The 16,871-nt window shown below is 41.7% G+C and overlaps 1 long non-coding RNA gene across 4 annotated transcripts in view; it reads left to right on the top strand.

Annotated features, from left to right (window-relative positions):
• The window catches only part of LOC115657799, a 393,014-nt gene extending 380,832 nt beyond the window's left edge, over positions 1-12,182 (top strand). For all 4 annotated transcript variants that reach the window (XR_004002060.1, XR_004002061.1, XR_004002059.1 and 1 more), the window contains one exon: positions 7,834-12,182. This is a non-coding gene — a long non-coding RNA (uncharacterized LOC115657799). The remainder of the gene's footprint in view (positions 1-7,833) is intronic.
• The last annotated feature ends 4,689 nt before the right edge of the window (positions 12,183-16,871 follow it).

Below are 16,871 nucleotides of genomic sequence, written 5' to 3'. Positions count from 1 at the left end.
TTAGATATTCTTGACCATGAAAGACACCGATAATTTTTGATCACATGCATAGACACCTGTTGTGTAGAAGACCTCCCTGTAAGACTTCCTGATCGGATCCTCGCCTTTGGTGAAAAAAAAAAAAGATAATTTCTTACCACTTAGTGAATTACAGGCTGATGAAACAAGGACCTTTTCCCCCAGTCTTCCTAAATACTCCCATATTGTACACGGCAGATCATCGTCCTAACTTTGTATTAGTGCTTCGCTGTAGTCTTCATCCTTGCAGTAAAGATTTCAGATCTATAACCAAATTATAACGTAGGAACTTTATGCTTGTCATGCTAATGTAATGACTTTTATAGTAAGTGTATACTTTCTGTCTTTTGAAATTAGCTCTTCAAAACGCTTTGTGTAATGACAGACACTAGACATAAGAGACAAATGCACAAGCAGTGGTGCGATAATAATCCGGCAAACACATTGTGCCATTTCACAGTAAAATGGAGAACCCAAGTACAGTACATCTCAGGATAGATGTGTCTCCCTGTCCGGTTTAATTGTGCAAACGCCCCGCATCCAGACTGACCCGGAAATAGGAAATTATCAAAAGAATGGTCAAATCTACCCGGGAAGGGATTATATATATAAAACAGATTTTTAAACCTGCTGGTTGAATCAGGGCAGTACCACTGAGGCTCTGTTTGGTATATCATAAAAACAAATAATCTAATGCTTTCTGGGGGTTGGTTATTTTTGATCCGGTGCATGCAATAGTAATTTAAATTGGTTGGAGCAGCTGTGCAGTTATGTCATATAAGCATTGGCTTGTTCCATCTGCAATGATATAACTATACATGCGCGTCTGTCTGAATCTTGGCATGTCTGTATGTCTCCGTATAGACAGATAGATGGGTCCCTGGGAGCATTTGTTTTGCTCCTTTATTGTGAGTTGCCCAGAATTCCATCCAAGAGATGATCTGGATAACAAAGAGGGGTAGACCAAAGCTATAGGTGTATTGCAATCTGGGGAACTCACTCATTGCCTATAATTGTAAATAAGGTAAGTTCACACGACGATCGAGTAACGAGAGAACAAGAGGCCCATTTTGATCAGGTGGTTCTCTCTCCTTGATGGAGATCAGAGCTCCATCACTCCTGGCGCTCTCATTGTGTCCCCCCTGCTGGAAATGACAGCTCCTTCAGAAATGAGCAACTTGGTCCCTGGATGGGATTTCACCTCTTTTGCACTACACATGTACCAATTGTCATTTTACTGCTACAGCCAATCCTCTAAATTATATAAGTGTATAAACTCGGCCTCATTAAATCCCCTTTTTGGACAGCTTGAGGTTGGAGAGTGTATTACTGTAAGCCAGAGGAGACTTAAATTATATCCAAATAGGGATTGAAACATAGTGGTACTTAAGCACACTCCTTGTCTCAGCAACAGTGCTCTGATTTTTTCTCTCTAGGGTGTTATAATATTACAAACGCAAGTTTCCTCGTGTCAGATCAAACGATCTGAATCCCATTTCTTGATTCAGCCTACAGGCTCCATTGTGGTGGGGACAAACAGAAAATACAGATACGATCAAATACTGTGGCCTGACCAAAGAGAAGTTTATCGCTCCTCTGAGAGAGCTTCCTAATATGAAGTTCAAACCCTTTATATCTGAACACTGTGTGAGTTACTTTCTTGGGTACATCTCTGTATGTATATGTGTGTATATACAGAGAGAAGTGTTGGTGTGTGCATAGACAGTGAACTATGAAGAACAGTTAGCCAACAGTATAGACCGTTCAATTCCTACACTTCCGTTCTTCAACCAACAGCCAATTAAAAATCTCATCTGCAGTGGGAAAATCTTTGCCTGCAAAGGTCTGCTTCTTTCATAAATTTATCTTCAAACATCTGTGCTGTTCAATACTGAGATACAAGGAGACATGGCCGGGGAACATTGAGCGTTAACTCTGAATTACATAGATCTCTTGCCGCAGGCTAACCAGATCATTATTTCCGAGAGTAACCTTTCACCGGTTCTGAAATAGTCTGTAGCTGCTCTGTATGCTCCGTAATCTAGCACGTCACGATTATCTGTCTGTCATAGTAAAATACACTGATATGCATGGTCGAATTAACATGTTCTCCCTACTAAGCACACTAACAACTATGTGATGACAAGGGCGCAGAAGGTTGTGCGTTATATGGGAATATGCTGCGGAGCAGCCGTCCTACAGAAAGTCAGACAAAGTTGGCTTTGAAAAGAGGTTTGGATTTTCATCGTGTTCAAACTCCTAAAAGATTCGGAGAAAGTCTGCGATTTAACCAAGTGTCACCCACATTGTATTACTGGCCCCCGAGAGATTTGTTGTTTCTTGTCACCCATGATTTTTCTTTTTGGTCGGGGTTTGTGTGGCTTAGGCTGAAGATGGGCAAAAGGCGCTGCTATACAGTACATTCTTACAGGGCTTTGGGGTTGTTTGGGGTGTAATCGCTGTTTCAATTCCGATGCCCCGGACTGCACCTGATTTTGATTTGGATCAAAAAGTTTGGAAGCTGACGGAAAAGTGTTTACCGGTGAAATAACGGCAGCAAGCACACTGGGCAGGAAAAGCTGGATAAAACATAGTGATGAACGTGTGTGTGTGGGAGGGGGAGAGGGGAGTAATGGGAAACTGGCATTTCTGGTCATTCCAGCTCCTCGTTATTCGTTTGCACCGGTAGACAGCCTCCATCTCTCTGTTTAGATATTCTTCACCGACCCCTAGACGCCCAGACAGCACGTTCCCAAACTTTGAAATGCCAAATCATGTTATTGCTGTAGCAAGAGGCTGCTTTAGGATCTGTGACAGCTGAGTTTTCCCTATCGATTATGTGACACTGCAGTTCGTTTACACAGCTCAAAAGCTCACAGACACGAGAAGCCTCCAGTTTAACAAATAAATAAATAAATAAATCCCTCACTGAAAGTGAACCAACTGTATGCACAGTCTTTAAACTGATAGATCAGAACTTAATTCATGGAGACACAGAGAGAGAAGGCGACAGATCCAGTTCCGCTTTCACACTGTCCTTTTATAAACCTTCACAAATTACAGCATTGAAAATCTAGACAGATTAAGGACTGAAATTTTAATTAGGAATATAATGCTAGGTTGCTATAGCTGTGTGTGTGTGAATTATATATAGACACAGAGAATAACTCTTGTGTGTATGTCCAATACACTTATAAAGCAACTATCTATATGGTTATATATATCGCGGTAGCTAGAATGTACACGTAGAATATTAAATATTAGTTAATGTGGATGGTCGCCAGATACAAGAATTAAAGTGATTCCAGTTATATTAAATTGAAGCTGCGGGACCCAGATACAAAGGTGGGGGAAGCCCATACGAGGCGGTCATTTATTAAGACTGATAAGTGAGTGAGCCACCTGCATATGCTGCGGATTCTTTAACTGGGGACTGTCCAACAGAAAAGACAAGCTCCCAGCCCCTGCTCCCCCTCCCCCCCGGTCCTCGCAGAGGTTTCATTACTTGCTGTTAGTGCCTGAAAACAATAAAGGATGTCGAACTGGGCTTTTATTGATTATTTGTCACCCTGTATTTGTCAGTTTCAATAACTTTTCCTGAAGTTTTACTTACGGGCACTTGAGCTTTCGGATTAGGCCAGCTCTGAGGGTTGCACTGAGGGGTAATTATCCGCTGGCCTGCTTCCCTGTAGTCAGAGCTAGGGAAGCCAGAAAGAAAAGAGCATTAATGTATAGAAGCATTAATCTGTCCTCAATCACCCTAAAGCAGTGACCATTCCAATCAATAGGGAAGAGCTCCCGATAGCCTGGACACTACTTGGGCCGGGTGGATGGGTTCCATCCCCCAGGCCCCGGAGATGATTTGGCTTTAGTTAATTTCATTTGCAGCTTATTCGCATATACTTTTGTCTTTAAGCATGAAGAGTGTTATTCCGAGGGGAATCCAGTGTGCTGCTGCTGCTGCTGTTTGGATGTATTAGCTAGTTCTATAGGGGTACAACGTGTGTGTGTGTGTGTGTGTGTAGCTCTCGATGGGTGTGTTAAGTGGATGTGTGCAAGAACGGGGGTGGGTGTGAGAGTCTACAGAAGTTCCAAACTATTTTGAATGCCCAGAAATCAAAGAGGATATTTCCAGTCGGACAACAAACTTCACCTCAATGTTGTTTGAACTTTCCGAATCGGTTACATCCAATATGTTGCATTAAAAGGCTGGATCAAAATATTAATGTGAAAGCAAAATCAGGGGATTTTTAAAATTTGATTTAAGATCAGCCCTTCAAACAAATCTCATTTCTCTTCCCGGATTAATGTTTTATATTACTGCGAGATTGCATCTACTCTCTATGCTTAAGAAGGTAAAAAAAAGAAAATCACTTGGGTGTCAGGATGGAAAGAAATCCCCAGGAGGGAATCAAATAGGGAAGAGGTGTATTGGAAAAGACCAGCAAACAAATGGCGACTGGAGGAATCCTCAGGTGACACTGCCAAATAACACCTGTAACTTGTGTGCAGATCCGTTTTCAGAGAATAGGAGAACTGAATCTCGAAGTTGGTTCACTTCCGGAGGGTCTTTTACAACCCTCCGTCCACCCACCCTTTTTTGTACCAGCTTCTAGCACCATCCAGAGCCCAGCGAGAGCGAGAATTTAGATTGTCTGGCAGCTAAAAAGTTGATTATGGAACGAGAGGAAACTTCTTGGACCCTGAAGTTCTCCTCTGGGTGATCTAGAAAGGGAGAGAGGGATGCAGTACAAGATGCTCACAGAGCTATTTTAAGAAACTTAAAGTCTTTAAAGTGGCCAAACCTTTATGGAAATTAGAGAGAGACAAGGCCTTATCTTTGGCCACTTCCCTTTTCCAGTAATCTCCCTATTGCTCCCATGCCATGCACGCTGTTACATACATCGTAAAGCTGTACTAATTTGTAACCACACTAAAGGCAAGCGAGCATAATCGTCCTCTGGGCTGGCACGGTGCCTATCGCGTACAGTATACCGTTTGATGTACTGTATTTCATACCACCGCAAGCGAAGAGCCCAGCGAACACAGAGTGCCCTGTTACACAAGATTTAATTACAGCGAAGTGCATTCTCCATGCTGATTAGGAGACAAATCAATCGGGGGCTTATTTGCCACAATGAACCAATAAAAACAATTTATTAGAGCAATAATCTGAGCCCCACATGGTCTAAATATTATTGTTTCAATAGCATGGAGGGAATTTAGATTGAAAAATGTCACACACACCCTGAGACTCCTCACTCGCTCATGCACCCTGAGATTTTAGCTTTTTCCCAGGGTGTTATTTGCTTGTTTGGGGGCTTTTTACAAAAAAAAAAAAAAAAGCGTCCCACAATTGCATGGTTCATATGTCTTGGTTTCTGAATGACCTACAGTAAAAAATGCTGCCCACTTGGTCTTAAAGATTCCCTTATTTCCTGTGATTTATATGTGAAATTCCTGGAAGAAGGGAGGCCGTACAAAGGGTCCCCAAGCTATAGACCATGATAAATGGCTTGTTGTAATATAGTTAGCAAAACATAATGCAAAGTACAGAAAATTCTTTAGGGGCTCAAGAAAGACATACATTCCCTAAGCCTCTGAGCATAAAGTCAGGGAGCAGAGATTTTTGAGGGAGTTCGGTGGGAGGAATGTGGGAGATAGAAATTCCATGACCTTCCACCCTCCAAATAACACGTCTGCCTTATTCTCTTGATTAATTCCTGCAGTCTGCAAAGGGTTCAGTTAAATCAATGAGAGATTCTGGGCTGTGAGGAAAGCAGGATTCTTGGCCCAGTTCAAACTGAGAATTGTAGAGTCCCCTATAGTTTAAAGATGGTGACTCAGGAGACGCTGGCTTTGCTTACAGCCTTCTGGAACGTCAGTCATCTCTGTACTAAACCGGAGAGGACCTCATTTCCTGCGCTAGTACTCAATGCTCTGCCAAGCATAAGGGGTCTTTTAATAAGGCTGCCAGGGGTGCCTGGCTGTGGGAAGGACAGTCAGTGTTTATCACCAGGGAATGAGTTGGCATCATAGTCTCCTCTGAGTCACCAACCTGGCTAGCCCTGAACATGACTTCATAAATCATGCTACCTAATTGAAAGCCACATGTTTACATGTACAGTGCTATTCAGCAGAATGCAAAAAAAAGAGAGAAAAGATTAAAAAACAAAAACCCAACAGCCCTGTAGCGCTGTTCCTTCTTCTTGCTAGTCAATTAATCAATCAGTTGATTGTTACATTGTAGCAGGAACATAAAAACAAAAACTAAAATAAAACCACCCTACACATCTACAATAAAAAACAATTAAAAAAATCAGTTAATCAAAGACTGATCATTTCTATAACATATCCCTGGAAAGGAATCTTGAGGTGTTGTTTTAATTATTAATTTTAAATTACCTGAAACTATTACAATTTAAAAAAAAATTATGGTTTTTTAGGCATGTGAGTATTTTAAAGCAGCTGAATCAGATTATGAAGGGAAGAAAGAGGATTTGGTTAAAATAGTCCTTTAAATATCTTGTATTCACTTTTTTTTTAAATGTAGGTTACTACACATCTGTCTGTTTTTTCCCCCAGGGGAGATGAAAAATGAAACTGGGACAAAAGACATTCCGGTTTGTTATATAACTCGCTCTTGCTTTTTAAACCAAACCTCTTTCCCTTGTTGTTTTCACTCCTAGAGTCCAAAGATATCCTGATGTTGAAGAAACCTCTTCAGTTACACCCAGTGCTTTATTGCCCTCAGAGGTGGAAGGGGACAGTTACATAAGTGCATAACAGCCATAGAGCAGCAATTTGAATATTAATATTTTACTTTCTTCAAACAACAACAAAAAAAAGATAATTCAAAACCAGGTGCCAGACAAAACATTAAATTTGCAATCATTAAACCAGAAATGAGGAGTAGGAATTTTGATTGACAGTTTGCCACCAGAAGCCCTAAAGTAGGATTTTATTGCAGATATAACATAGTTTGCCATTCTTTGCTCCCTTTGGTAAGATTCTGTGTCTGGTGTTGAGTCTGAGACACATATCTACATATAAGTTTCATGTATAATGGGATATTGCTCAGAAAATGGAGAAATGTCAATATTTTTCTTGCTCGCTGTTTTATAAATAAAGAACACACTTAGTTTGTTGTTTGCTTAGTGTCTTCTCTGACTCTTCAATATATCACATTTAAAGCATTTTCCCCCCAACAAGAATACATTTTGCTTACCTGGTAAATTTTTAATTGAGAAATGGTTCATGTGAAAGACATGTTAAATAAATAACATTAACACTGTCTGACAACTTCTCTTAGCACTTCCTAAGTAATATTTCATTATAGATGAAATGGATCACATATTTTCTGCTTAAGAGACTAAAACAATGCATTGTTTAATAGTCAATAATATCTTAATCAAACAATTGGTTTTCAAAGGGAATAGCAGCCAAAGAGAGACTAGATTCCTCTGCTGATCTTTTTCTCAGTTTGTTCTGATATCAATAAGAAATATTGGTAGGTTGAAGACAGATAGAAAAAGGAAAACAAATGTTACACTTCCACACTAAACCCTTGGGGTATCATTTATGGCATACTGGCTTTGGAACTGCTGCTCATTTGATATATTGAACACTACTTTTTTATGCACATTAAAACTTTATTTAGCTTAACTGCCTTCTTGATGAGTTTGACTGTAATAATTAATGCTAGAGTCGTCCAAGTAAGAAGCAAACAATTAAAACATTTATGTATTTGATTCTTGATAGGCATCTCTACAAGGTAGGTTTTAACATTTTTTTTTCTTCTTAATTTTTTTTCAGTAAGAAGGATAAGCTTGGAGCGCCCAGTCACCGTGGTAACTGCCAGAAAAATTCTCCTGAAGTTTGAAGAGGTCAGCTCACAGGGTCAACAACTCTGGCCTCTTTCTGAGCTGGGCCTGGTGGGCCCCATCCTGCAGTTGGAGTAGTAGGCCAGGCCTAGCCCTGGGAGGTGGGCCATTCCAGCTCTGATATAAATTTTTTGAGTCAGTTCATGGCCTGGACTCTCCAGGTGGTCTCCAAAATCGATTGTGACCTTCTGACCCTGTCTAACGGAGGCATAGCATCCAACCTAAGTAAGGATTTAGCCAGGAATGACAGCTTTCCACTGAGTGTTATTGGGGACAGTACAAACAATTTTGGAAGCAAGGAGGTAGGTATGAGGAGTAGAGGTCATTAAAAGCATATTAAAAAACTATTTTTTAAAATAACCTTGTTGTTGAAAAGTTTTTATTAGCATTGAGTACCCCTGTTGTAAACCTTTTCAGCAAAGCCCTTTCCCCCCTCCCCAATGCTATTTTATATTAAATATTCTGAATGTTAACATGTGAAAAATAGGCCCTTTGTATATTCCAAACTAAACCTAGTATTTCCTCTGCATCTGGATTTCAAATATGTAAATAAGGCTGACTGATTTGTGGCCAAATAGGCACTGTCTATAAAGACGGGATATTTTCTTAACACCACAGAAACAGCAGGTTGTTTATTTAAGGAAGTAACTTCTTTAATATGGGCAGCCTTTTTAGATTCAAAATAATCTTAATAGATGCAATTTTTTATTTAAAAAAGGAAATTAAATAACATGCAAAAATAGCCTGCTGGTTTCACAGGCTATGTCCATTGCTGTTTTGTAAAACAAATAGCCAAGCCACAAATTTGGTTACATATGAATTCTAACAATGCTAAGATCATACCTATACCCAAGAAGAAATATTCTTGACGATTGTAAGAAATGCAGAATTTTCTTGGGGCTGTTACTGTGCAGAGGTAACAAAGTATATAATTTGAGCTTCTCAGCAAGTAGCTTTATGCTTTGGGTTTCTACTGAGATTGTCCTATTTTATTACTATTTTAAAGAACCTATTCTGCACCCATACTCACTTGAGCAATCCTTATTCATTTGCAGAAGTGGGACTGTATGGAATAGGAAAAGTACAGTTACCAAGTCTAACAATGTTCTTAAAATTTCATATGTGACCTTAAAACTGCTATGAAGAAAGTAAATTGTGTAATTATTTTGTCTCGTTCTTAGGAAAAATTAAATAAACACACCCCAGCAGGAATGTTTTTCCAAATCATTCTTGCTATGCCTAGTAAATAAGAGCTAAGTTCCAATATCCTTGCTCACGTTCCGTTAGTACCTTACCCCTCAAGTGGCCCCATTGAAGCCACTGGAGATGCCAGAAGAGTGAGATATTAAACACAAATAAGAGTGGCAGAGTCTGGCCCAAAGGCTCAGTTCTGAGTCTGGTTCCCACAACAAATAGTACTTTACTGTGCAAATGCTCTGTTGGTTACTATGGCTCAGATTCTGTTGCCTTTACTCACATTGAATAGTATCTTACTCTGCAAATAATCTCATTGAAATCAGTGGAACATTTGTGGAATAAGATATTAGTCAAGCTGCATAGGGTGGCAGAATCTGGTCCAGTGGGGCTTGGTGTGAAGTAAGGTACTACCTAGGGTGAGTAAGGATGGCAGAGCTGGGCCCCAAATAAACTAGGGCCTGATCCTGCACCTGTTGAAGTCCGGGGTAAATCCTCTCATGGTTTTCCTAGTGAATACTAACCACACATATTTTTAAAACAGGGCTACAGTAAAAACAACGTAGTGACATGAGAAGGCCCATTGACTTCAGAGGGACTCTTTGTGAGAATAAGACTGGCAGAATCTGGCTTGTACTCTTCAGTGAGGACTAGTGCCTTTGCTTGGTTTACAGAAAACATATTTAAAAATGAGAGTTATGAGCAGTCAAATGATTTTTAGCAGAGCTTACTATATCCTCATCTCCTTTGTGGCATGATTCTACATTTCCCCTGTCCTGCCTAACAAGCACATGGGCTGCTACTAAGACAGTCTGCATGATGGAGAATGTAAATATTTCCCTGGGACACAGATCAAAATTCTCCCAGCCCCTGCCCCTGCCCCTGCCCCAGCCTTGCCATCAAGAACAGGCAAAAATAATTGGCATCGGAAATAAAGAAGTGAATCCCGAGATCTTTGGTTCTCTGCAATTTTACTTGCATTTTAGGGTAACCTGAAAAATTAGACATTTTCTTAAAACAAAATCGGGTTGGGGCCTGATTGTCGTCTGTCTGTTCACGTCGTGCAGTCATCTGCACCTGAGCAAAGTGGATATAAAATGCACAGATGCAAATGAAAACACAGGAAGTGGAGAAAAAAGCCCTTTATCTTTTTCCATAGTGAAGATTCAGCTATCATATATACAAAGATAGATTGTCTCCTACCAAACATTAGCAGCAGCAAAAGTGAGAATTTTTAACCTCCTTCATGCCGTTTATTTCAGTGCGATGTGAACTTCAAAACATAATGGCTCCATTCCAGTTAGTTATTAAGTATAGGCTATTCCTTTACACTTTCATTAAAAAGCAAGGGAATTATGTGAACAAACTGGCTTAATGAAAAGTTAAGGATGAACAGTCAAAATCACCAAGAGAGACAAGGAGGGTGAGGTAATATCTTTTATCTTCCAGGGGTGAAAGAGACGAGCTTTCAACCTGCAGAAGAGGTCTATGTAGTTCAAAAGCTTGTCTCTTTCACCAAGAGAAGTGGGTCTAGTAAAATATATTCCTTCACCCACCTTGTGTGTCTACTCTCGTGGGACCAACACAGCTATAGCAGCACTGCAAAATCACCCAGAGCAGGACAGTAGCTTTAACCATAGCATTTAGTATGGGCTGGTAAAGAGCTGCACTGCCCTGGGGGAACCACTAGAGGCAGCATGCCTCTCAGAGATGGCTGCACTCAGGGAAGCATCATGGGAGGAGTGCCAGAGTTCCTTCTCCGCACTCCTCCTATGCTTTTGGCCCATGGCTGGCCAGCTTTGCTGACTGGCATGTAGGGGGTGGGCAGAGCCATAGTGCCCCACCTACTCCCTGCCCTTCCCCACCTCATTTTGGGTGAGCTCCGTCATGTAGTTGCAGCCCCCCGCCCACAGGAGCTACAGTTCAGGCTGGCCCTTCTGCAGGTGCCCCAAATTGTGAGAGGTTTGGTACTCCTCCCTACCTACTGTATTACACTGAAGAGCCTGCTACTATCTAGCTCAGAGTCAGGAAACGGAAGTGAAGGTTCCAAAGAGCAACATGAACTTGGACATGTTTCACATTGGAAGTGTTTTCTGTTTCTGGCTGTGGTTAGATGTGCAGTTTAATGTTCCGTTTAAGGTGCCAAAAGATTACCATGGAGTAGCCATTATATACAACCTAACCCAGTGGACACTGCCCTTGAAACTTTAACTTCTGTTTTTCTTGATGGTCTGTGATTTAGCTGTGTGTCCTGATGGTGCATAAGATTATAAAGGATATGCTCCCTCTGCAACTTGTTGGAGAGTTTCAGTCAGAGAGGGCATATCTTATAATCTTAGCCCTCATTTGAAGTGTAGCTGTTATACATGCACTTTCTGATGCAAAGCTTCTGTATGCTGTTTCCCTATTATGTTAAATCCTGATTAGGAAACAAATTTTTACAATCCCCATTCTAATATAACCCAAGTAAATTATGCTTTGGGCATATACAATGGAAGTGTAGATTATTTTAGATATATAAAAGTTCTACTGAACTTGAGGATAGTGGTTTAATTACAGGATTTTTTAAAAAATTGCTGTTAATAAAGACAGCCAGTGTTTTCCCCCCTTTGATTTACCTCCAGATCAACCATATTCAGTATCCCCTTTCTGGCATTTGCAGCAACATATGTGGGTTGGCAGGATCTTATAGGCATTTCCATCTTCTCAGCACTGATATTTTTTCTGGATTGTAGCACCAACTCCACAGTGTGCCATTGTTTGGAGTCTTTCAGTGATTCTTCTTCTCCCAACTGGAAACTTGCCCCAGACCCATATTTCTTTATTACAGTTTTTCAAAACAATTATAGAAGTACTGATTGTAATAAGAGGCAGTGTGAGCCAATGATTAGATCAGACAGCAGAGAGTCAAGAGACGTGGGTGTCGTTCCACATTCTGCCTCCGATTTCCTGTTTGACCTTGGGTTTGGCCTTGGGCAAGTTACTTAACTTCTCTGTAACTCAGTTTCCCTATCTGTAAAATGGGAATAATAATGCTCACCTTTATAGAGTGCTTTGAGATCTTTGAATAAAAGGTGCTATGTAAGAGAAAAATCATTGTCTTTGTTATTATGTTAGAATGAAATAAACCTAAGTCTCCTCTCTACTTTGTTTTAGTTCTTGAGATACATTGTTAGTCTTTTAGAGTTAGAACACCACTTCTTCCATAGAGATATTGTCATTTGGCTTTTTGTTTCCCTTGTATTCACATCATATAAGGCAGTGCTGATATGCCCCCTTCCCCCTTCACACCAGCTTTGTTTAAACAAAACTACAAAGCGATTGATGATGCATGTTCTCAAGGGCCCAATAACCTTTGTATATACCAAGCAGAGTGCTACTTTTGTAATGGTAGCTAGCAAGCTAATACACCTCCAAACTGTATTATTTATTTTCCTACTAATCTAATTGTTGGTTAGCAATTTCTCTTGCTGTTTAGTTGCTCTTGCACAGTCTTGTAGTTTCTAGTTATGTAACAAATCTCATTTTGTGAATATGTGAATTTAACAGCTGTCATTGTCAACAGAGGTTGTGTGTGTGGGTTGTTTTTTTTTTTTTTTTGGCAGGCTGGCATTACTCATCAGTCTCATGGTAGTTTTGTTTGAAAAATGCTTGTGTTAGAAAAAGTGGATTTATCAGCTCAGCACTGTATGGTGCTAGCATGCAGCACAACAAAAGACAAGTACTCATTTCAGTAGTGCTTGCAGCATTTCATGGGGCCCCCAAATAGGCTGAACAAGGCTTCTCTGGCAACTAAAACCAAATACAGTGGGAAGCTGTTAAAGTGGTAGTGTCTCTGCCTGGAAAATTGATTCTAGTTCCTTTCTTAATTTGCTGCTGCTTTACATGTTGATAAAGATTGTTTTATTACGAAATTCACTGCCTAGGGAAAAAAAGACGTAACTGAAAATGTTTTTTCTTTTAATCTCTTGATTCCCAGATTAAACGATGAAACTGTCCTTTGGAGAGTGGTTCTGGCATACAAGAAAGAATAAAATACTAGCTGTTCTTTTAAATAGTATTGCTTCAAGTGAATTATACTGCAGTCTTTCAGGCAGATCCTATTTCTTTGTAAAATTTAAACTGTGCATTATCAGAAATGATTTGTTGTAGCTGCATTTTCTTTTGCAACTGGCATTTTAGATTATGAACACAATGGATAAGAATCCTAGTAAACTGTGATCTCATAACTGAAAGTGTCACTGGTGAGTCAAACGAAAGAAACAGTCTCTTATGTTACAAATAATTGGGATTACGTTTACTCAAATTTCATATTTTAAAAATATTTATTATTTATTTTTTACATTTCTCTCTATTTGGACACTGGAAATAGTCTAGTGAATTTCAGTTTTTTATCATAGTCAATTTCATGTTCAGGTTCTCATGTACAAACACAATGCTACAAACACTAACGTGGAATATTTACTTAAAGAAAACAGTTTCCACTGGATTTAAAAGAGAAATAACTGCAATTAATCTCACATTTGGCAAAAGCTTCAGTTTTACAAAATGCAAGTTCTGGACTAGCTTTGATCTTCCATATTCCCTTATATATAGAAACACAATCAATTTACTATTCTATCTATACTTCAGGTACTCAGGGAGAAGTCAGAGTGGCAAAACCAAGAATCTTTTCAGGGGCTTAGGAATCGGTGATAAAAATATTTATTTTTGAAAAAATGGCACCTCATTTACATTCACCTTAACTCTGATCCAGATAAATGCACATGCACACACATGCACTCAAAGTTTTGAATGCACAATAGATAAATGCATGCACAGATGTCTTTCTATATATAATTAATTATTTTGTGTACATAAACATGCTTGGATATGTAATTGTCTATGTGTGTTCCTACACACTGGGGTGCCGTCAGGAGATTCCCATGTTATCCCCTGGCATTCTCATGAAAGAGGCAGCCATCATGTAACCGTTTGCACTTCTTGAGTTCATAGGGTTTGCTGTTGTCACCTGCTGTAAGTGCTGCACACCTCAAACAGTGGGTTGACGGTTGGGCCATGCACACATATTAGCACAATGAGGGCAGCACAGAGGGAGAGATTACCTGTGCCTGCTGATGGTGTGGAGGCAGCATGAGGGCAGCCAACTTCAGCAGTTTTACTGAGCATGCTCAGTCTGTGTCAGCATGCTCAGTACAAGCCAAGCAGCAAATCTGGGGGAGGGGTGAGACGTGACCCTGCATCCCCCGGGACCTGTCGCCTCAGAGTCAGGTGTTTACATTTCGACAGGGAACACAGGAGGTAGTATTCTTTACCGTGATATCCTCTGTGGCTTATGAGCAGATAGGAGACCCATGATTACCAGTCATATAGCATGACAAAGTTGCATTTTGGAGAAGTACACACTATTGTTCCCCCATAACAGTATGTTGCAACAAATGATGTTTACAGGTTCCTCCTCCTTTGGCTAAAAGAGGGATTTGGCCGAACCCTCTAATGATGGTTTAGCATATAAACCCAAACCTAGGAATCAGACCTCCTGAATTCTAATCCTATATTTGACCAACTCGTTGCCCTTGCTGCACTGACCCTCACTGCTTCCTTCTGTAAAACAGGGATAATAATGCTCACTTACCACACCAGGGTATTATGATGATTAATGAATAGTTGGAAATCACTTTACAATAATACTTGTAATTCTAAGGCATCCCCGCCCCTGGAGCCAGAGGTCTCAGAGCAAGGCACAGCAGAATAATATAATATAAAATACAGAGAGGTCAAAAGACCACTCCTCTGTAAGAATATAAGAACAGGAAGGGCTAAAAAAAGGCAGGGGTAAAGACAGGTAAAGGGGAGGGAATAGCTATTAATATAAATGTGAATAGGAGATACTGAAATGGAGGTGGCCACAGCATAGCAACATTGTGATCCTTGACTGACTTAAATAACGGTGGGAACTCAAAGCAATGGCGTCTGAGCACAAATTTCCTTAAGCCTTGGCCTGATGGGTGAGATCTTGAACATATCCAGGGCCTGATCCATTAAGGGCTTTAAAAAGCAGCTGTTCCAGGTTAAAAATCAAACCACCCCCACCCCTTTGACAAGCAGCCTTGGTGAGCATAATGTGATCGTGGTTGCTCTAGCCATGCTGTATCTGAACGAGTTGCACTGAAGAAGTTTTACTACGAGGGAATTACAACAATTGAGCTTCGGGACCTGAAGGACGTGTTGCTGTTTGAAAATGGACAGCACCATGTAAGTACTAATTGTTCTTATTACATCTGTGCTCTACCTCCACATTTAGAAAGAGTTGGGTTTAGGAATAAATTTACTTTTTTTTTTAGTGTGGCTATACAGTTGAATTGAACTGAGACAGATCCATTTAGTTCAATGGGAGCTTTGCCTTTGACATCCAGGGGTTCTCTGGGATGGAGGAGATGGTCATACATCTCTTCAGAGCTCTGCTGGTCAAACCATTCAGTAGTATTGTTGGCAGCAAAGCAAGTTTGTTTGCGTGCCTTTCCATTCAATTGTGAGCTATGTAAGGGGGTGCTCAACCAGCTACAACACGTGGCTTTTGGGGACACAGCCACTTTCTCTTCCAGTTTTGTCAAGCCTCACAAACGTGAACGTACCAACTCTACATTTGGCTCTTTCCCCCAGCTTTACTCTTACCGTACCCTTGTGGCCACCTGCGTGAAGCTTCAAAGAATCGTTTTAGCCTCACCTCATTATTACACCTGCAGTGATCAGCTCGCTTGCGGGGTCCCAAAGCCCAGGCGCCGGCCCAGGCCTGGACGTCTACAGTGCAATGTTATAGCTCTTCAGCCCAAACCCTGCAAGCCCAAGTCCTCTCTCCTGGGCTAGCTGCGGCAATGATATTGCAGTGTAGCTATACTCTTAAGGACCCAGTCCAGCAAACACTTACTGCTGGGCATAGTGCGTACTATCACGGCACAGGACTGAGGAATGGCGGTTTATGCTTCCCCTCTCTCTTTCCCCCCCCCACCTGAACCCCCTACTGCCCCAGCAGTGGGCTCCCCACCACCAGTGCTGACTCTGCCCACTCCCCCCTTGCCTCCAGCGGTCTGGCACTGACATAGTCGGGATAAGTAGCAGGGCTCCCGGGCCATGCCTCAGCCCAGGGTCCCTCCATCCGGGGCTCCCGCCTCCAGGACCATCCGGGACCTGGGAGGGCAGAGCCGGGGCACTGCCCCGGCAGGGGGCTGAGGAGCCAGGGCAGGGGAGCCCCAGAGGGAGCGGAGCACCGGAGAGCAGGATGTGGGCTGCACACGGCAGCGCCCCACCCTCTATGACCCCACTGTTGCCGCAGTCCCTGGGTGGCTCGGGTCACTTCGCCCAGCCCTGTTTGCAGCGCTGCGGGGTGGCTCCATGTGCCCCACGGGGTGGCCCCCAGCCTGAGTGACCCTGCTCGGAGCCTGCCCAGCCTAGCCACAAGGTGTGGGCACTGCTCCCCTGCGGTGCGAACTGCAGTGGCCCCAGGGTGCCCCCTGCGCACGATGCGTTGCTGCTGCCCGAGCCGGCTGTAGGCTTTTGCCGCCTGAAGCAAAAAAAAAAAAAAAAGGTCTCCGGAGTGCCGCCCCTGAAAATGTGCCGCCCCAAGCACATGCTTGGTTTGCTGGTACCTAGAGCCGGCCCTGTAGAGAGGCCACTTTGGCCCTCAGCAAATGCTAAGGCAGCCTAAGTGGCACCTTTGCTATGATGACCATTATGGGCCACTGTAGGGGGTGTAGAATTTCAGGTCCACCCTGGCCA

Source organism: Gopherus evgoodei, chromosome 9 (genome assembly GCF_007399415.2).
Source record: "Gopherus evgoodei ecotype Sinaloan lineage chromosome 9, rGopEvg1_v1.p, whole genome shotgun sequence".
NCBI lineage: Eukaryota > Metazoa > Chordata > Testudines > Testudinidae > Gopherus > Gopherus evgoodei.
This window is presented reverse-complemented; position numbering and strand designations above follow the sequence as displayed.